General features: G+C 43.0%; 1 long non-coding RNA gene across 1 annotated transcript in view; it reads left to right on the top strand.

The window, feature by feature from the left end:
• The window catches only part of LOC113567075, a 33635-nt gene extending 14642 nt beyond the window's left edge, over positions 1-18993 (top strand). Inside the window, exon 3 of the long non-coding RNA XR_003409337.1 lies at positions 18927-18993. This is a non-coding gene — a long non-coding RNA (uncharacterized LOC113567075). The remainder of the gene's footprint in view (positions 1-18926) is intronic.
• The last annotated feature ends 1311 nt before the right edge of the window (positions 18994-20304 follow it).

A 20304-nucleotide genomic window follows, 5' to 3' on the forward strand; every position in this document is an offset into this window, starting at 1 on the left:
TCGAATCTCTCGAGGAGGGTCAGGGACCTCCAGGTAGTGCAGCGGAGACTGCCAGGGCTTTAAATCTGCCTTGCGTTTGGGGTTACCTTTCGCTTTCGGGCCATGCATTTCGTTAAGGAAACATATTTTAAATATAAGAAGAAAAATAAGTGATTTTCAATATTTAGTCCATGGGTTTTACAAATTTTATACGATTATAGGCGCAGCGAGAGAGGGGAAATTTAAAAAAAGAAGAAATTAATAGCAAGATATAATTATTATATAAATATATAATATTTAAATATATAAATACATATATGTATACAAATAAATATTAAATATTTTAATAATTATATAAAAATATTGTATAATTAAAATACATTTGTTTCATATTTAAATTCAATATTTATATTTTCTTAATTTATTATATTAGATATAAAAATAGGAGAAGTTAATGGCTAGATCTAATTATTATATAAATATATTTCAATTTATATTTATATTTACATATTTTCTTAATTTATTAAATTATATATGTATATTATGTGATATTAAAATTAAAAGGAGCAATACAGATTTGAACAAAATTTTTTTTTGTATAAATAAAAGAAATAAAATAAAAATAAATAAATAAATACAACCCAAATTTAACTTCAATAAAAAATAAAAAAAAATTGTATTTAAATTACAAAAAAATAAAATAGCTAAAAAAAAAACAGAGTTGACGTCTGTCTATATTAGAGTTTTTATTTTTTTTAAATTTAAATTACATTTTTTTTTCTTATTTTTGATTTAAATTAAATTTGGGTTGTATTTATTTTTTAATAGGCTTTGTATTTGAATATAACAAAATAATACAATTTGTTGTTTGCTGTTACTTTTAAAGAAACTTATACAACAGTCTCAGAAAAAATTATGATGATAAAAAAAAATTCGTGCCATCAAGGTCGAAGAATTTAGAGGGGGATATTATTTGGTTAAATTGGACACACAAGTTTTCTAAGGTAAAAGTCCTCTTGGATCATCCTGTTGGGCAGGTCGTGGGTTGTATTAAAAATACTTTTTTAAATACAATAATATTTGTGATATATTGAACTCTGTCTAGTTTTATTATACTATATTTTTTATTAAAAAATTGTATTTTTGTATATAATTTTTTAAAATAAATTTCTCTGCTAATTCGAGAACTGCGTTATGCAGCAGCTCTCCTCTAATCAGAACTCGCATGGGCATGGGCGTGGGAAATTCTGTACAAGGACGAAGAGGAGGCCTGCCAGGCTCCATCGAGATCGTGCTAAAGATAAAGTAGCCCTTGGAATCGTTCCCAAAAAGTAGATCCCACACTCCGCACTCCACATTCATGGTTTTGGCAATAAACTCGCGTAAATTGGAAATGTAACACCCAAGACTCAGGCCCCCGCATGGATGGGCTTTTGTCATTGAGGCTAATATTTCGCTGGGGGTCGTTTGGCTCGCGAACCAGCGGCGGAGCAGCTCCAGTTCTCTCTCTGATTACAAACACATAAACATTTAACTCAATTTGCATTTTCATAGGTTCTAAAAGGAAACAGCAGCCCCCCCCCCACCCCACCCACGTTCGAAATGAGAGCCAAAAGTGAAACAAAAAACTCGAAAAGGAAAGAGCCGCCCCCCGAATATGAGTGTGGAAACGAAACAAACGGAAACGGAAGCGGGCGCTTGCATTAGCGGAAGTTGTCTTACAAGGCGACAGAAGGGGCGCTGGGTGGCGGGTGGTCTCACGCCCCTTTCCTCATGCGGTTGATTTGGCATCCACCGCCCCCACACGGCTGTCATATTCATAAAAACATTTAAACATGCGCGCAATTCGAAACGAAACCTTGGCCCTCAGGGGGGGGATTCGAGAGGGTTTTGCCAGGGAAAGGACCTGCAAACCTAGAAGAGAATCGTTGGGGAATCCTTCGGTTCAGAGCACTTCCTGTAAGGCATACATTTACCTCAAGAATACCCTCTATGACTCTGCGGAAAAAGCCCAGACCAGCCTCCCATTGAAGCCCAGATTTACTATATATTTACAAGATGTTTCGAGAGGCTTTCGACTCTCTATGGCTGGGCCTGGCTTCCCAAACGATCTCCACTCTATGGGCAATCCGTAAGCTTTCCTTCTTCAATATTTCTGAGCGCTTTCCCTTCCATTGCAGGGTATCCCCTGCTTGGGGCACTTGGAATCCTCTGACATGTTTTCTGAGTAAAAGTTTACTTACTTTTTGGGTGTTGCTCGACATTGTCTTCGGGGGCTCCCTTTGACACGTGCCTCCGTCTCTCGCGCCTTTATTTATGGTGTTCATTTGCAGAGCTTAGCATAACTGCCACATGGAACAGGAGAGTGCGAGTGCGAGTGAGAGAGGAGGACGGAGAGGGGGAGGGTAGCCCTGCCCATAACTCTGAGAAAAACCAAAAGGGGGGAGGCTCCCCCCGCTCTTTGTGGCATCTATGTTTGGGCGTCAGGGCAGGGCTGTCGACGTTCTGTCATCGCCTTCTAAATTATGTCACGTAATTAAGCTGCATCTCCCCCCCCCCCACACACACACACATTTTTATGGCCAGGCATTTAATTAAAATATCCTCATGTCTAATAGCCTTAGCCGCCCCCCGTGCCCCCCACCGGCCGCTCCCCCCTGGGCTTTATACCCCACTTATGTTTCCAATTCATTGGCTGTCCAAAAACATTGATCTCCAGCCAATTAAGCTGCCAATTGGGGCGCCAAAAAAGCAGCCGCGGGGCCCAAAAGAGTATCAAAGGCCAAAGCCAATTTTCTAATTCGAATTGCATTTCAGGCATGGCACCCGCTAACCCCCTCCATCCCCCCCCCCCCCCACACAGCAAACAAATAAATAAATAAACAGAGCACGGAGCGCGAAACAAAAGGCCTCTAATTCAAAATTTAAAACAATCAAAGGACACACGAAAATCCCCTCTCTCTCTCTCTCTCTCTCTCTCTCTCTCTCTCTCTCTCTCTCTCTCTCTCCCTCTCTCTCTCTGAGGCGCCAGCGTCATGCTGTTATTGTTTCCAGTGGTTGCTGCTGCTGTTGCATGTTGTTTGTAGCATATGCCAACAAAAGTGTCCACAAGTCACAAAACTGTCAGCCGCATTCTGCAGACCAGCAGACCAGCAGACCAGCAGCCGAGAGAGAGAGGCATTTGTGCGTATGTGTGATTTGGCATTGCGTATACGCCGCGTTTGCCAGAGAGAGAGAGGGATACCCTGGACTTTTAGCCATGACTAAACTATGGCCATATCCGTTTGAGTTTTTTAGGAATTATAAATTACAATTTGAGTTTTTCTTTTATTATTTACAGAAAAATATGATTTTTTTAAGGTTTTTTTTTTTATTTTAAATTTGAAAATACAAAAGTATTGCTATTTTGAATAGTAAGAAACAGAAATTTAAATTTGCGTTTTTTATTTTATATTTTATATTATTTAACAAAAATTTGGATTTATTTTTTTTGGGATTTTAATAATATAAAATAAGAACAAAAATTACAATTTTCTGTTTTTTATTATTAAACGAAAAATAGGTTTTTTTTTTTAGTTTGAAAATAAAAATTATTAAAAATACAAAATGAGAATACAATTACACTTCAATTTTATTTTAATTATTTAAAGCAGAATACGATATTTTTTAGTTCTTTTTGTTATTTTTAATTTGAAAGTAAAAATTATTTCTGTTTTTAATAATACAAAATTAAGAATGCAAACTAAAATTTTCGTTTATTTGAATTATTAAAGAAGAACAAGATTTATGTTGGCTTGTTTTTATTTTTAATATTAAAAATATAAATTATTTCACATTTTAAAAATTTAAATATACTATACAAATTGCAAATTCCTTTTTTTTATTATTTAAAGAAAAAAAATTTTGTTATTTTTTTTTTTTCGTTTTTAATTTGGAATTAAAATTTGTTAGTGATTTTAATAATAAGAATAGAAGTTAAAATTTCGGTTGTTTTTTATTATAGAAAAAAAACAAGATATTTTTTCGTTTGCTTTTAGTTTTAATTTTATAATTTTCAATCAAAATTTTTTTAGTTTATTTTATTATTTAAAGAAAAACAAGATTTATTTTAGTTTTTTTTTTATTAATAAAAAAGTCAGAAAATAATTTTTAAATTTAAATTCAAATTTATAAATTAATAAATGAATAATCTAAAATGAAACTTTCAAACTTTTCGACTAAAAAGGGTCTGCTTTCCATGGAAACATGCAGCGAATCCCTTGAGATATGTCGGATTCCCCAACAGCCTTCGAGTCATCATACCCGCCAAATACCCTCGGATGGAAGGGGGGGGTCAGTGCTGGAGTAGAGTCCATTATATAATTAGACACGTGATGGGCAGCGGCCGCAGCAACAGCAGCCGTCCGGGGCCTGCCTTCAACACTTTCGCTATTCCGACAGACAGAATTTGTTAATTTTTCCAGGAGACAGGCTGTATTTATAGGTTTCAACCCGTAAGCCGTCACCCGTAGCCCGTAACCCGGTAACACTCCCACGTAGTGCCGACAACCGCAAGCGGCAATCGACTTCTTCCGGCTGTTTTTATTCCCATTAATTATGTTCTATTTTCGCTTGACGTTTTGGTTATTTATAATGCTCGGTAAATCCTCGCATACACGCATTCAGAGAGAGACAGAGACGGAGACAGAGAGGATATTGATTTTCATAGACAGAGACGGAGACGGAGACCCCGGGGAAAAGGGATAGCCGTAAAGGAGGAATAATCTACTGTACTAGGCAGATCGACAGGCTTCCGAGGGGCCCGAAGGCCCCGAATCGAAGACAAAGGGCCGGCACAATAGATGCTTCATTAGCCACTTAGCCAACTGCCCCTCGTGCTCCTCCTGCCGCCAAACCGCCTGCCCCTCGTGCTCCTCCTGCCGCCTCACCGCCTGCCCCTCGTGCTCCTCCTGCCGCCTCACCGCCTGCCCCTACTAATTTGTGTGGCACATACAGAGTGCAGGGTACTTGTGGGCGAGTTTCAAATTAGGTTTTGGAAAACGAAAACGCAACGAGCGACACGCACATCTCCTACGCTCCTTCGGAGTGCGTTGTCCTGCTCGCTTTTTTTTTTTTTTTTTTTTTTTTCGAGATTTTCGTGAGAATTCCCCTTGAAGTACAGCTGTGTCAACAGCAGCGAAATCCCACACCTCGAAGACTGCCCGGAGACTGCTGTCATTGCGTTCGCGCTCTCTCTCTCTCTAGCCCTCTCTCTTTTTCACACGTCTCTATGCCTTATTTTCCCCTCCTTTCCCCATGTCTCTGGCCCTTTTTCGCCTCTCTTTTCTCCTCTTTTCATGTGTCTCCTGCCCTTCTTCTCTCCCCTCCTTTCCCATGTCTCTAGCCCTTCTTCTCCCCTCCTTTCACCCGTCTCTGGCCCTCCTCTATCGATGCCACTTCTGCCCCCTTTCCAGCCCGTTTCATGCAATGTCCCTTGTATTTTTTATATTTTTATATATTTTAAATTTAATATTTAAGTTTTTGCCAAGTAAAAAAAATATTTTTAATTCTATTTCTGTATTTTCTTTGTTGATTCGAAGGGAAAATTAAATGCGGTTCGGGGGGGGTGAGGGGGGGCCCAGGGCAAACATTGGACCAAAGCTCCAGCGGCAGTGGGTGGGGTGGGGGGTGGGGGTGGTGCGGGGGGGGGGGGGCAGGACGCCCTGCAGCTGTTTATTTGTCAGACTCTAAATGATTTTTAATAGCGCAATTGAAAGAGTCGCCAAGTCGAGACTCAAGACTCGAGGAGTCACTGGCCCCCGCAGGGGCTTTGGTGGGTGGGCGGTAGTGGGCGGGGGGGGGAGGATGGACGGTCTCTGTTTGCCCTTGAATATGAAATGGAAAACTCAATGGGCGCTGGCAAACAAACAGAGAAACAGAGAAGCAGAGAGCCAGAAACAGCAACAAAAACCAGTCCGTGGCAAGCAAGAGGGGGGGGGGGGGAGGGGCATGTAGCAAGCACACCTCGGGGTTGCCGTCAGGTAGCATTGTTTTGCAGAGCTCTCTCGAGCTCTCTCTCTCTCTCTCTCTCTCTCGAGTGGTTCCACAGTCCTCTATCTCGCTAACCCCCTCCTCACCCCCCTTGGCGGAGGGGGGCAGGTGGCGAGGAGACATCGTTTACCGATAAACGATGTCACGTTTAAAGCTAAACAAATGTTATTTTTTAATGCGGTAGTAGTAGATACATCATAAAAATTGAATTAAATTCATGCCAGAATAATTATGAAAAATACACATTATTTTTGTATATTTTCTTTTGTGTGTGGCATGAGGGGCATGTTTGCACATAATATAATCCGTAATGATGTGCTTTTGATTATGTTGTGAATTAAAGAGTTAAAATAAAGGCCAGGTGTTCAAAGAGCCACGTAAAGCCCTTGGCGACCGAGTGGCCTTGAGTCGATGATAGCTACTCCTATTAGGCCTCCGCCCGGGGCACTCTCTAATGAGCGATGGGAGGATGAGCATTGTGATTGCGACAGAATGAATGATGAATGAATTTCAATTGATTTTGGCCTGCATTTTGGACGGGGAACGCATCAAAGAATTAAATCTACAAAAGGTGGAGGGACGGAGGGGCTGAGGATTAAGACGCATTGCGACAATCGGCAACAGAAAATGAAAGACGCAGCTGCTTTGATGGATTGATTGATGATTGGCAGGCCTGATTGATGCCCCGCCCACAGTTGATGGGGTGTGGGGGCGTGGAATGACAAAGTCCTACACCGTCTAGACGCCCAAAAGCGAGAGAGAAGGGAGGGCAATGGCTTGTTTGAACGCCGCTAAGTGCTCCAAAGGCCCACAAATAAGTCCCAGCTAAGCAGACAACAAATAGACTTGGCCAACACTAGACAAACACACCGCACACACACACAGAGAGAGAGAGAGGGAAAGAGAGGCGGCAGGCAGGAAGGCGGGTGTCATATGTCAGTCAGTGACATGACACCCGGCGAATGTGGGGGGCGGGCGGCCTCAAGTAATGCCACTGGCAATCAGCATGCAACCGCTGTGCCGTGTGGCAGCCAGACTTGTGGCAGCCACTTAAAACTGAAATGGATATCGTGATTAAACAGATCTTGGCACGGGCCGATCGAAGACGATTAAAGTACACAAACGAGTGCCCGTTAAAGACCATTCCAGTAGTAATTGTCATTTTCCTCCAGAAGGGCCTTAAATCTATCGATTACCAGCGATGTATCGATTATTATCGATAGGTTATTCCAGTTTTTGGTTTACTACCTGGTTTTAGCAGTGGGACCTCCTCCTTTGCTGCCACTGCTAAATCAGTGTTGGTAAACGTCGTGCATATGACGGGAAGCCATGAAAATGTTGCGGACTGAAGGGCAAGACAAGACAGCCCTTCAAAGAGGTTACGGATAACCGCCAAGGGTTCGGTTTCACGTCTGCGAAAGCAGGTGCCGACACAGGGTTGCTTTGACTGTTGCAACAGCTGTTTATCAGCCTGGCTTGCTTTCCAATGAAGCGGGCCACATGCCCGACTAAATACCGCTCAAATTCAAGATCAAAGAGTGCCTTAAAACAGATCTAAACCTAAGAGATGCCTAGATTGTGGGACTGTGACAACCCTCTGCTCATGGGGTCTCCAAGGACTCTCCAGCACGTGTGATAGACAGCCAGTGAAATGCTTGTTAAAACCGAGATAATCCCCCGGTAATTGCTTGGCTTATTGTTTCTTCTGACGAGCGAGTAGCTGCGAAGAATATGGCTTGGAAATTGGAAACGAAATCCGAATCGGAATCCGGAGGCAGAGTATTTTTCGATGATGGCATGCGAGAGAGGACCTCCCTCCTCCACCCCCAAAAATAATCGTATTATACGACCATCCTTTGGATCCTGTGGCGCGGCGGATGGACTCGTTTCGGGCTGCGCCGTCGGTTGTTTGTGGCAAAGACAAACACAATCTTACATCAAATAGCGGGCAAGCCAAAAACGAGAATAAAAATGATATAAAAAAAGGGGGAAAATGGTGCGGGGGGGGGAGGGGGGGGAGGTAGAATGCAGGGAATTCAGCGAAAGGCAGCTGAGCAAACAGGAAAATGAGCGAATGCCAACGAAAGGGAATATGAGGGAAAAGCCCTTGCGGCAATTACCACATGGTCGAAAAATACCCCACCCCCCCCGCTAACCGCCGCCCTTCCCCGCACACAAAGTGGGGGCCACAAAAAAAGGAGCCGGCGAAAGGAGCGCAACAAAGCCAATCCGAAGGAATGCCAGAAAGGAAAGCAGAGCAGATGACAGGCCCTAAAGGACATGGGAGGGAGTATTAGTGGCGGAGGCCTTTCGTGAACACTTGTTAAGTCTGACGCTCGATTCGGTAGCTGCGCCTCATCACCGCCCCATTGCGTTTCAAGTGTTAATTTGACAACCCTGCGGCATAGCCCATCTCCCCGCTCCCCCCCCCTCCCAGGCCGTTGAGGGGGCTCTTAGGTGTGATATGTGCACTTCCATTGTCCATTGGCAGCCAACAACAATAGGAGAGGCACAAGTTGAGTACAAAACTCGAGAGAGCGAGTCCCTGTCCTTTTTTCGAGTGTCTCCTCGTCCTGTTTTGTGTGTGAAGTAGTTCAAAAAGCCTCAAATTCTACCCATTCGACACCCGACATCCAGTCGCTGACAAGTGCTTTGGGGGTTCTAATTAGGTAACATAATATATTGAAGATTATTGCCATAACTTCTTCTGGATTGGTCATCACATTGAGGAGACACCCTCGATGGGCAACGATGGAAGAATCTGATACCTATGACACCTTTTTGTTGAACTTCTACTCTACATATACTGGCATATTAAACGATAGTCAATATCGACCATTATCGAAACTTGGTTTACCTATTTTCCAGATAATTTACGCGGATTTTTACTCGTTTTTTTTATCGATAATTACATGAACTTATTCGTTATTCTTCATAGTTTTTATTGTTTTACATTTATTTTGAAATCTATAGATTTTATTGAATTTTATCGATAATTATAGTCATCGGCAATAGATTATATCGATTTATTAACAATATTTACATTCATTCCTTTTTCTGTATTTTTTTACCCGACAATTATTATCGGTAAAGCTATTTGCATGATAATTTTCCGTGAAAATTATCGGCAAAAATATCGATTTATCAGCGTTCAAAATGCGAATTTATTCGACTTTTTTAATGTATTTTGTTTTTTAATATTTATTTCTGAAGTCTGCAAATTTGATTGAAATTATCGATAATCTTAGTTTGTCAGATATAAAACATATCGATTTATTTTCGATACTTACATGCATTTATTCGATTCTATTTATATTTTTTGTTGTTTAATATTTATTTTGGAACTCTGTAGATTTGTATTGCATTTATTAGCTTGTCATCAATAAAAATATCGATTTCTATCGATAAATGAATACCGTTTATCGATATTTATTCAATTCTCTTTATTTATTCTTTCTTTAAATATTTATTTAGAAAATCTGTAGATTTTTATTGAATTTACCAATTAATATCGATACTCTAAGTTAATAATCAATAAAATATACCGATTTGTTATCGATAATTATATGAGTTTATCCGATTTTCTTGAAATATTTTTGTTAGATATTTATTTTATAAATCTGTGAATTTTATCGATAATTATCGATAGTCTAAGTGTATCAGCAATACGAATATCGATTTATTATTGATAATGAAACGAATTTATTCCTTATTATTATTTTCTGTATTTATTTTTGTATTCAATATTTATTTTGGATATCTGTATATTTTTTATTTAAATTTATCGATAATTATCGATACGTTTTGTTACCTTTTTTGAAATTCAATTACTTTTAAAATGTGTCGTGTTCCAGTATTTGCCTTCAGCTTCGATTACCGATTATTATCGATAAATTGCTGAAATTGTAATAAAAGGAAACTCCTTTAAACTCGGATTTATTCTCAATGGATATTCATTAGTAAATGGACTTCTTCCACGACTATCCACGCAGCTAAATGACAGTGATTGATGGCCGCGGATAGCTAATCGATTCGGCACACACACACACACACACACGAACACTAATTTATCCAATATATATTTAGCCCACATGAATGCCAGAGCGTATATTGTGTGACAGCAGCCGAACCCCCAAAAAAATCACCGAAAACCAAAAGCAAAACCAAAATAAAGGCTCAGAGCGAAATCCCCGGCAAGGCATTTCCAGGGGTTTGTGTCGGCTTTAAGTCTTCAATGACAATGCATTACCTGTTCTCATATTCCCTGTCTCTCAATGTCTCTGAGAGAGATGACTCTTTAAGCTGTCGTCGCCATGGGCATCGACATCGGGGTATCGGGGCATCGGGGCATCGGGGCATCGGTCTCATGACAAACGTTTGTCAACATTCTTTAAATTGAATTTCAATGGATTTTTCTTTCGCCTGTCAACGGGAGGCACACACAATGCCACGCACATGTCGAGAGAGGAAAAAGGTCAGAGGTTACAAGGGTTAGGCAGCTGCTACACAGTAAACACACCCTCCCCCTCCCCCTCCACCACCCCCTGAGCCGACTCTCACTCTCTCACGCACAGGAGGACCCCAAAAAACGGGTTGAACCACACCTCACAGAGGTGTACACTGCGAGAAAATCGATTATTTAATATTTTTTAACGTTACTCGCTACTCGCTACTCGCTACTCCTTGAGCGGTTCTTAGACGAGCCAGAGAATCGGGGAGATCCGCAAAGGCAAAGGGGATTCCAGCAGAGACGATTCTGTGCCTTTTTCAGCCTTTGTTAGATCTCTGGGCCGCAAGGGGGACCTTCCTTGAGAAGGTCTTAACCATTTTGTCTGCCCTCCGACGAGCCAGAGTGCCCCAAAGAGATGCTAAGCCAGTCTCCAGTTTCCGTTCTTTGGCAGATCTCTGGGCATTGTTGATTCTTTTCAGTGTGCGGCGCCTGGACACTGAGGCTCTGCTTTTGGGCCTCTCTCTCGTTGATGGTTCGGCGTTTATTGTTTTGCTTAAATGGAATACACTTTGTAGTGCATTAGCGCGTAATTGATTGAATTGAGGCTTCTGTTTTCAGTTCACACACACACACACACACGGGGCAGCCATTTTTCGGCATTATGGCTAGCGACCAAGCGACCAACGTGGAATTTAAATTATGTGAACAACACCAAAGAGGGAGAGGTTGGGAGCGAGAAGGAGGGCTAAGGGGAGGACTAGAGAGAGGGCTAGGGGGAGAGCTAGGGGGAGAGCTAGGGGGAGGACTAGAGGGAGGACTAGAGGGAGGACTAGAGGGAGGACTAGAGGGAGGACTAGAGAGAGAGCTAGAGGGAGGACTAGAGGGAGGACTAGAGAGAGGGCTAGGGGGAGTACTAGAGGGAGGACTAGAGGGAGGACTAGAGAGAGGGCTAGGGGGAGGACTAGAGGGAGGACTAGAGGGAGGACTAGAGGGAGGGCTAGAGGGAGGACTAGAGGGAGAGCTAGGGGGAGAAATGGAGGGAGATCTAGGGGGAGGGCTAAAAGGAGGGCTAGGGGGAGTACTAGAGGCAGAGGGAGAGCCGGACTCCGAGAGAGTGGTCTAAAAAGTAGACCAGTGGGGGCGTGGCAGTGGCTGGGCAGGAGAGGGCTTGCCATCGGCAACAAAGCGTTAACATTAAACGCCACTGCCACTCGCTTTCTCCCTCCCTCTTGTGGCTCTTGACGGCTTTAGTGGTCGGCTAAAATGTAAAAGGCAAAAGCCGGCAACTAAGTGAAAAAAAAGCCGCCCCCCCCCCCAACCAACGCCCAACCTGGCACAACGGCCTACTCTTTCGCCATCGGCCGCCCAGAGAAGTCTGTGATTCAGCCCAGGAGATCCTCTATTTGAGGAACTAAAAGAACTATCTTTGGCTCGATGTATCTTTAGGGCAATGCCCGTTTCGAGCCACGTTCTAGAAGCGCTTTCGAATGGGTTCCTTGGGCTGCCCGTCAAAGCCTCCACCCCGTTTACCTCCACCCACCTCCACCCCTCCCTACCGTTTATGCCACAAATTGTAGAACTTTAAAAGCTTTGCCTGACCTGGAAATTGTTTTTGGCTTTGATTTGATTTGATTTGATTTGGGTTTTTTCTCATATTTTTTGCACGGTTTGGATTTTGTATTCCCCAACAAATTGCCGCAAATTAACCGCACAAACAGACAGGGGGGGTGGACAGGGGGGGCGGACAGGTGAAATGGTGAATTGCTTAAGTAATTAAATGCTTCAGTTATGAGGCTCATACATCTCTCAGTTGCAGCAGACGCCAGAGACAGAGAGAGAGAGAGAGAGACAGAGAGAGAGAAAGAGAGAGAGCGACGGATGAAAATGAATAAATAAAATAAAGTTTCACAGAAATTTCCACTTGGCCAGAGATTGAAAATCGATCCACCGAGAGGGTGGCGAGGGGGGTGGGGGGAGGGGGGAAGGGGGAAGGGGAGCTGTCATCAAATCTGAATATTTAAAACCAGTTCATCATTTCCGCTTTAGTCGAGGGGCGGCAGGGGTGTGGCTGGGTTAGACAAAAGCTAAAAATAAATAATTAAGCTAATTTCTTGTCGCATGCATGCATCGTGCCACATGCCACATGCCACATGCCTCGTGTGCGTCTTTTAAAATTCCATCAAGCTGATTCAAGCATATCCCATAACGCAATCGAGAGATCCGCTCCACAAACAAAACTCAATTAAAAATCCATTGATAAAGATACCCCCTCCCCCCCCCCCCCCCAAGCACCACACGAAAGGATACGACAGCAAATATATTTTATAATACGAGTAAATATAACAGAGCTTATGCTGGCTTAAAGCCAGGGACTGCAGGGACTGCAGGGACTCCTCCCAGCTCCTTGGCTCATCTGGAACATATGCTGCGGGATCGGCCCCGCCATATGGCCACCAGAGCTGGGGGATAACCAACTAGAGGATAACCCTCGAACGCTCTCGATCTGCCGAATAAAGAGGCAATTCCTGGGGTCTTCTGCCCATCGAGTGCCCCTTAAAAATGATTGAATCCTCTGGCTCTGGTATCTTTGTATCTTATTTTGCAGTGAAATGTTCGCCCTTTAAGTAATGCGCCTTTGGCGACCCTTCAAATGACCTCCACCGGACAAATTGCAGTGGCATTCGAAGTGTCGCCAGATGACGGAGAGTCGGGAACAGGCGCTGGCTGCTGGCTGCTGGCGGTGGCAAGTGATGCGTGCGGTGAATGTTGCCACGTTGCCACATTGCCACGGAAGCGAAGCTTCGACTGGCTCCCTCTCTCCCTCTCTCTCTCTTGGCCACTTTTGCCGTTGCAATGTCCGTTATGCCGAGAGCCGCTGCCTCCCCCGCAGCTGCAAATCATTTTAATGCGGTTACAAGCAAGGCCTTGCCCCGTGCAACACCCCCACCCCCACCACCGCCGCCGCATCATGTAAATAAAAATTATGAAAAGTTGTCGCGGGGCAGCGCGTGGCAAAAATCCACATAAGTATGCATTTAAAAATAATTTATGGCAAATGGCAAAAAAAAGGAATAAGCGGTAGAGGGGGGCACGTCCTTGTCCTTGTCCGTGTCCGTGTCCGCCTTTAAGCGAACTGAGATCCGGCTGGAGCCCTGAATGGATGGATGGATGGATGGATGGCAGGACAAAAGTGCGCTTAATGAGGCTCAACGCAACAACATGCCGCAAAACGGTGGGCGGCAGGCCAGACCCGTCGTTGGCCCCGTCGATGTATCTCCCTTTCTCGCTCTTAAAGATCCACAAAGAGCCTTTAACATTTCCATGCGATTCGAAGTACAATTTTCTGTGCATTTTTCTACCATTTTCATGGGGTTTTTTTTTTTGGGATTAATTAATGATGGCCGCCCCCCGCCTCTGTGTCCTCTCAAGCTGTTTCGTTGCGCTATGAAAAATGCGCATAAAATATGAGCATAAAATATTTATAAATAAAAATTCCACTACTACACATGTGCAACGCCCCCGCCCACCACCCGCGCCCCCTGCCGCAAATCGGAAGCAACATTAACTGTCATTGCAGTTTGTGGGCTCTCTTTAAAGAGAGCGCGAAAAGGAGCAGGAGGAGGAGGCCAGGCTTGGCTCAAACCAGGGCATTATTAACAGGCAACTCTGCCAGAACGTCTCTCTGTGTGTGTGTGTGTGTGTGTGTGCGTTATGGCCTGGCCAACGTCCATGGCCTAAAGCTGGCGGCGTAGAAATTACATTACATTTTACAAGCGGCCAGGGCGGACAGGACCCACAGCCAGGACCATTTGGGGGGAGGCGGGGGCGGACCACGGCTGGCATATTGTTACGGCTCTCTGCCCCCTCCATACCCTCCCCTCCCCGGCATACAAAATGTAAAATATGAACATACATTTTCACAATGAGGCAGGAGAGGAGTCGAGTCGAGTCGAGTCGAATCGAATCCTGAACGTGGGCGTGCCGGCAGCGCCGCCATGTACTTTGATGCCCGTGTCCTGGCTGGTCGGCGTTAAATATTTTGTAATAAGCACAATAAACCACAGGCGAAACAAGTTTCTGCGAATTTCCCACAAACAAGGAACCGAAGCATGGCATACACTCCTCGACGATGGGGGGTCATAGGAGGGGAAATATAAAGGAAAATCGAGGAGAAGAAGAAGGAGAGAAATTGAAATAATGAGCAGAAAGAAACCCATTTTATTGGAATTTAAAATCATTTAACTAGGTCTGTGTTTCTTTTTTCCGAAACGTAAACCGTTTTCATAGACTTTTATATATTTTATTTGTATATAAAGTAAATATAATTTATTAGATAAATTATTATATAAATTATGTTTTATTTGTATATAAAATAAAAATAATTTAATATATAAATTGGTATATAATTATATTCTATTTTTATTTATTTATTTTATTTATTATATAAATTATATTTATTTTATATTCTATTTTTATTTATTTATTTTATTTATTATATAAATTATATTTATTTTATATTCTATTATATTTATTTATTTTTTTATTTATTATATTTTTTTATTTATATAATATATATTTTTTAAATTCCTTAGTGAGGTTCGAATTTACTTATAAATAATTAATAATAATAATAATTAATTTAATTAATTTTGATTTTAAAAACCCTGAAAATAAGCAAAATATTACTTCTGTGGTATTTTTTTGGGTTTTTTTTTTATAGTCATGTTTTAATTTAATTTTTTTTCCTTTAAACAAAAATTATTTTTGATAAAAGTTCCGCAAAGTCTCTCTAAAATATTGAAATATGTGATAATAATAAATAATAAATAAATCTCGGTTTGAATTTTACGAAGCCAAGAAATGTGTGGCTTAAATTTAATTCAAGATAAAAGACTACAAACGATTTTGCGTCAAATTACAAACAGCAATTATAAGAAATTCGCATGAATATACGGCCTCAGCTTTCGCTGAAATCTGAGCTTGAACTTAAAGCCACTGTTAATGGGTAACAGAGGGCAACGGCACTGTTAGCATCCCAGGCTAACCGCCTGTTAACGCCGCTGGGTAGGGCGCTCGGTTAACAGCGGAAGACCGCTCTCAGCTAGCAGCCAATTACCGCTCCAGGTAGCTGCTCTCTGTTAACAGTCTGCTGCCGCTCCAGGTAGCTGCTCTCTGTTAACAGTCTGTTACCGCTCTAGAGTAAAGCTCTCTGTTAACAGCCTGTGGCCGCGCTCTTTTAACAGACAGTTAGATCGCCCTTTGCCTCGCTCTCCAGCCTCGCTGTCGCTCTTCCGCCTCCCTCTCGCTCTTCAGCCTCCCTCTCCAGCCTCGCTCGCAGCAAAAACTCTGCTACTCTCTCCGTATCGTTACTATTTCTAAAGGCTTTAAACTTCTCCCCTCATACATCTCCAATAGGTACCCATCATAATGCTATTCTTTCACCAACAATAACTGAAGTTTGATTAAATTTTGTGCCCAAAACCTTAAAGTTTTTCCCACAAAGAACTGTTTTCTGATCCTTGGATCGCACTCCGTTCGGAGGGCTATACTGTGGACATACTCGAAGCCAAGACCCGACAGCCCGAACAGCAGTCATAACAGGCCATAACTTGAGGCCCTAACAAGCCCCGAAATTTATGCACATCGATGGGAGGACGGGAATCGGAAGGGGCAAAGGCCGGGCCGGGGGACACCAATTGAGTGTCTCACCCGCTGAGCGGGCCACGAGCCCCCAAACCCATCCGCCTGATAATGGTTCAATTATTTTTCCGCCCTATTTAACTGCATGTAAAACGGGGGACTGGGGGGTGACTGAAAGGTGACTGGGGGGGGCCGGGGAACTACCTCGAATACGTGAACCGCTCCGCTCTCTGGCTATGGCTCCGGCTATGGACAATGGGAAACCGACCTCAACGCTCCCCGGATATGTTGAACAATTTTCCGGCCATGGACAAGGAGGCAGACGTGCAACACACACACATCCTCTTCGTTGTTCGTTGTTCGTTGTTCGGCTTTTCCAACCGCAAAAATTTGTCACACGTCATATGGCCACGCCCCAGTTTTGAGGGCAACGCCCCCCCCCCCCCCCCCGCCCCGCCCGCACTCCACCATGCTCTTCGGTCACACGTTAGACATTAGAGGGGTGGAGGGGGGGACTGTGAACAAAAGCTCTTTATATGCGGGCGGGCATTGTCAGCTCGTTAAATGGTCAGAGGGGTTGGTGGGTGGTGGGGGGTGGAGGGGGAGTCCTCGTCACCCACTTCATCTAATGGGTTCTTTTTCCAGGCCTAAGGGAAAGGCTAAGGTGTGGACTCCAAACCAAGGGAATGCCTGGGACAGGAGGAAGTCCCATAATGGACGCTTCCAAAATACAAAAAAAAAAAAACAAAAACCAACCACAATGCCACGGGGAAAACCTCAAAGATAATAGATAGATATCCAGAAATACGGCCTTAACACCAGGGATCGTGCGGACTATTATTATTATTTTTTTTAAAGCCATAGGGCTTAATATTTTTTTGAGGATCATTTTTAAAAGCCAAAAGGTTTTTTTTAAAGCATTATTTTTTAAAAACCATTGGGCTATTTATTTTTTAAAGCATCATTTTTAAAAGCCATAGGGCTATTTTTTAAAGTTTAATTTTGAAAATTATTATTTTTTTAAACCCATAAGTCTTTTTTTTAAGCATAAATTTAAAAACCATAAGGCTATTTTTTTTAAGCATTATTTTTTAAACCCATAAGCCTTATTTTAAGCATAATTTTTAAAAGCCATAGAGCTATTTTTTTTAAAGCTTAATTTTTAAAAGCCATAAGACTTTTTTTAGGCATTATTTTTTAAACCCGTAAGGTTTTTTTTTTTAACATAATTTTTAAAAGCCATAAGGCTTTCTTTTAAGCATCATAATTTTTTCTGTGACTGTTTATAAGCAATAGGTAAAATGGCTTTGCCATTACTATTAAAAAAAAAAGAAAAAATTAAAAAAAAAAAATGTATGGAAATTTTATTTTGTTTTTAATCATATTTTGAGGTGTTTTTTTTTAAAGAAAATTAAGTACAATTTCTTGGAATTATTGTAGGAAGCAAAGACAATATTTTTGGGTACCCCTTAAGTGCTCCAATATCGTTTAAATATAAGACTTCTGAGGTTTGAACGTTAGAGATCTCAGGGCTAAGGTCTTTTCACAAAAAAATATTGAAGAAAATACATAAAACTCGGTTTAGGGACCGGAGATGCCAGCTTTTTATCGAATATTTGTGTGAAATCCGCAGCCAGGTTGCGGAGGGCGGGAGGCAGGATGTAAGAAGGATGCGTCTTTTTCATAACTTGAACTAATTTCTGAAAATTATTAATGATGTTGATGGCCAATTGAAGGCGTTGAATCGAGGCTGCAAAGAGACAGGAACAGGGACAGGGACAGGGACTGGTGCAGTGCCAGTGGAAAAATGATTTTGCGAACGCGTCTGGGCATTTAACATTAATTAACATTAATATAGCCATCCAGCACTTGAACGGAGCGCAGGACCTGCTCCGTGCTCCCTCCTCCGGCTCCGGCTCCCTGCTCCCTGCTTCTTCTGTGGCTCGAGCCCCAGGCTGCCCCTCGCGCTGAACTTTAATAACTCAGTTAAACAGCTTATGGGGCAATTTGCGGGGCCGCAAAGTGTTTGGCGTCCGTTCTTGGTGGCTTGGTCCTTCGAGCAGAAGTCCTTTCCGGTTGCCGTTGTCGTTTCCCGTGTGCACTTTTTGAAATTCTCCGCTCGTTCGCCGTTCGTTCGGTTTCGGCGGATACCGAAATTTAATTTCCTTTGTAGCAATTTTTATTGCTATTTATTATTATGATTATTATGTAGTGCTCGGCGGCAAGGACACGCCAAAAGGCAAGGGGGCTCTCTCCGTCTCTCCGTCCCCGTCTCTCTCTCTCTCTCTATTTCTGCTCGTTATGGTCGGGCCATAAATTTGTTTGCTCGCCTGGGCCTCGGATGGGGCACGACTATAGTATCGATGGGTCCATCGATGGTCTCTCGCTGGATATGCAAACAACAATATTTGCGCAAATTGTTTGGGACGCTCCTGGGCCCCCTTCGTGTGCTGGATTTACGATGGCCCACTGTTGCTTCGCCTGATTATCGTCTGGTATTAAATGTCCAACTGCTTGTAAAACTATAAAATTTCATGATTTATCTGCCCAGAGACTACTCGCAAATTATGATGACAGCGAGACAGAAAGAAAAGAAACGAGACGGCGACGGCGACGGCGACCGTCCCAAAGGACCACAGAAGGGACCCTTTTTTTTATGCATTTTGGGTTAAATCTGTTTTGGGGCCGAACGCCGGGGGCGCTCTAAATTAAACCACAAATAAGCAGCAGCATATGAATATTCCAGACGGCTCAGACGGGTACACTTTCGGTGGCAAATCCTTGAGCTCATAATTTCTCCATCTCATTTTCTCTCGTTTCATTTCAGGTCTTTCGAGCGAGCGACAAGCCCTGGAAAAAACTCGGAAAAAACTGCAAAAAAAAACAACTTAAAGTTCGGGTAAGTCTCTGAAGGAGCGGCTGGGCCGTGGTGCTGTGGCGCCTCCTTTTGTGGCCCGTAGCTCGATAATGAAGTTGAATGTGTTGACAAGTTTATTTGCTTAATTTTTGCCCGGCACGCCATTTTTGAGTTGCCAGCGACTGTCGCGGGGGCCGCCAGAAAGAGGCCGCCGGGAGTGGCCGCCAACGCCCCCAAGAGGGGGCATGGGGCGCGGCTCCGCTACGCGCTGACAGGACCCGTTCCATCACAATGATGAGTCGTCGTTGATAAATACGAAACGAGGTTACGCACACGATGGTCGGGGTTTGGGGTTGGTTCCCCGGCGAATGGATGGATGGGTGGTGCTTCCAGAGGCCTGCCCCACGTGGCACTCAACTTTCGACTAAAACTGCAGAAAAGGAGGCTGCTTTTTCGAAAGCCTTTTAAGGGAGACTTTTCCACAACTGTCCCCAAAATTATCAAAAACATATATTAAAGAATATCCTTAGATCCTTAGATCCTTGGCTCGACAAATGGTTCCATTACTTCCTGCCAATTCCTTCAAAGAAATTTATTCCCCCGAATTTGTTCTTAGGTTTTGAGGTTATGATTTTGGTATTTTAATATATGCTTTGATAAATCCCTGAAGATCTATCTCTAAATACTGTCTTGTCGCGGATTTTATTGGATTTTCCATCGTTTTTTAAGAAAATGCGTTCCATTGAAGGACAATCGAGGCCTACATTCATACACGATCGATCGATGATGACAGACAGCGCCACGGTTGGAACATGTTGTAACGAGACGTTTTCATGCCTGATCGATGATCGATGGTCGGCTATGAACGTCTCACGGTTGGAACATGTTGTAACGAGACGTTTTCATGCCTGATCGATGTTCGATGGTCGGCTTTGAACGTCTCACGGTTGGAACATGTTGTAACGAGACATATCTATGCCTGATCGATGATCGATGATCGTTGGCACTGATCAAACCTGTTGTAACGAGTTAAAAACTAGAAGCTGACCGAGCCATAGCCATTCCCATTTCTCTGCATTTCTATTTGGTAAACTCGACTTTCCCTGAGGTCCACACGCACCAAAGCCCCTTCCCCGCCTCAAGCCTCCTTCCATATCCTTTCGTTTCAATTTCTGCGGCCAATTAGAGCGCTTTGACGCCGCCTCGGGGTCAATTGGCGTGCCATTTGCTTATTTTGCCCCCAAATTGCGGTCATAATTTTGTAGCTCACTGTGTGCCCGGTGCCGTGTGCCCTGTGCCGTGTGCTTTGTGTGTGTGCCCTTCTTTTTGTGGTAAAATGAAAGGGCTT

The sequence above is a fragment of the Drosophila persimilis genome, unplaced genomic scaffold, assembly GCF_003286085.1.
Source record: "Drosophila persimilis strain 14011-0111.01,24,50 unplaced genomic scaffold, DperRS2 tig00001632-arrow-arrow-pilon, whole genome shotgun sequence".
Classification (NCBI taxonomy): domain Eukaryota; kingdom Metazoa; phylum Arthropoda; class Insecta; order Diptera; family Drosophilidae; genus Drosophila; species Drosophila persimilis.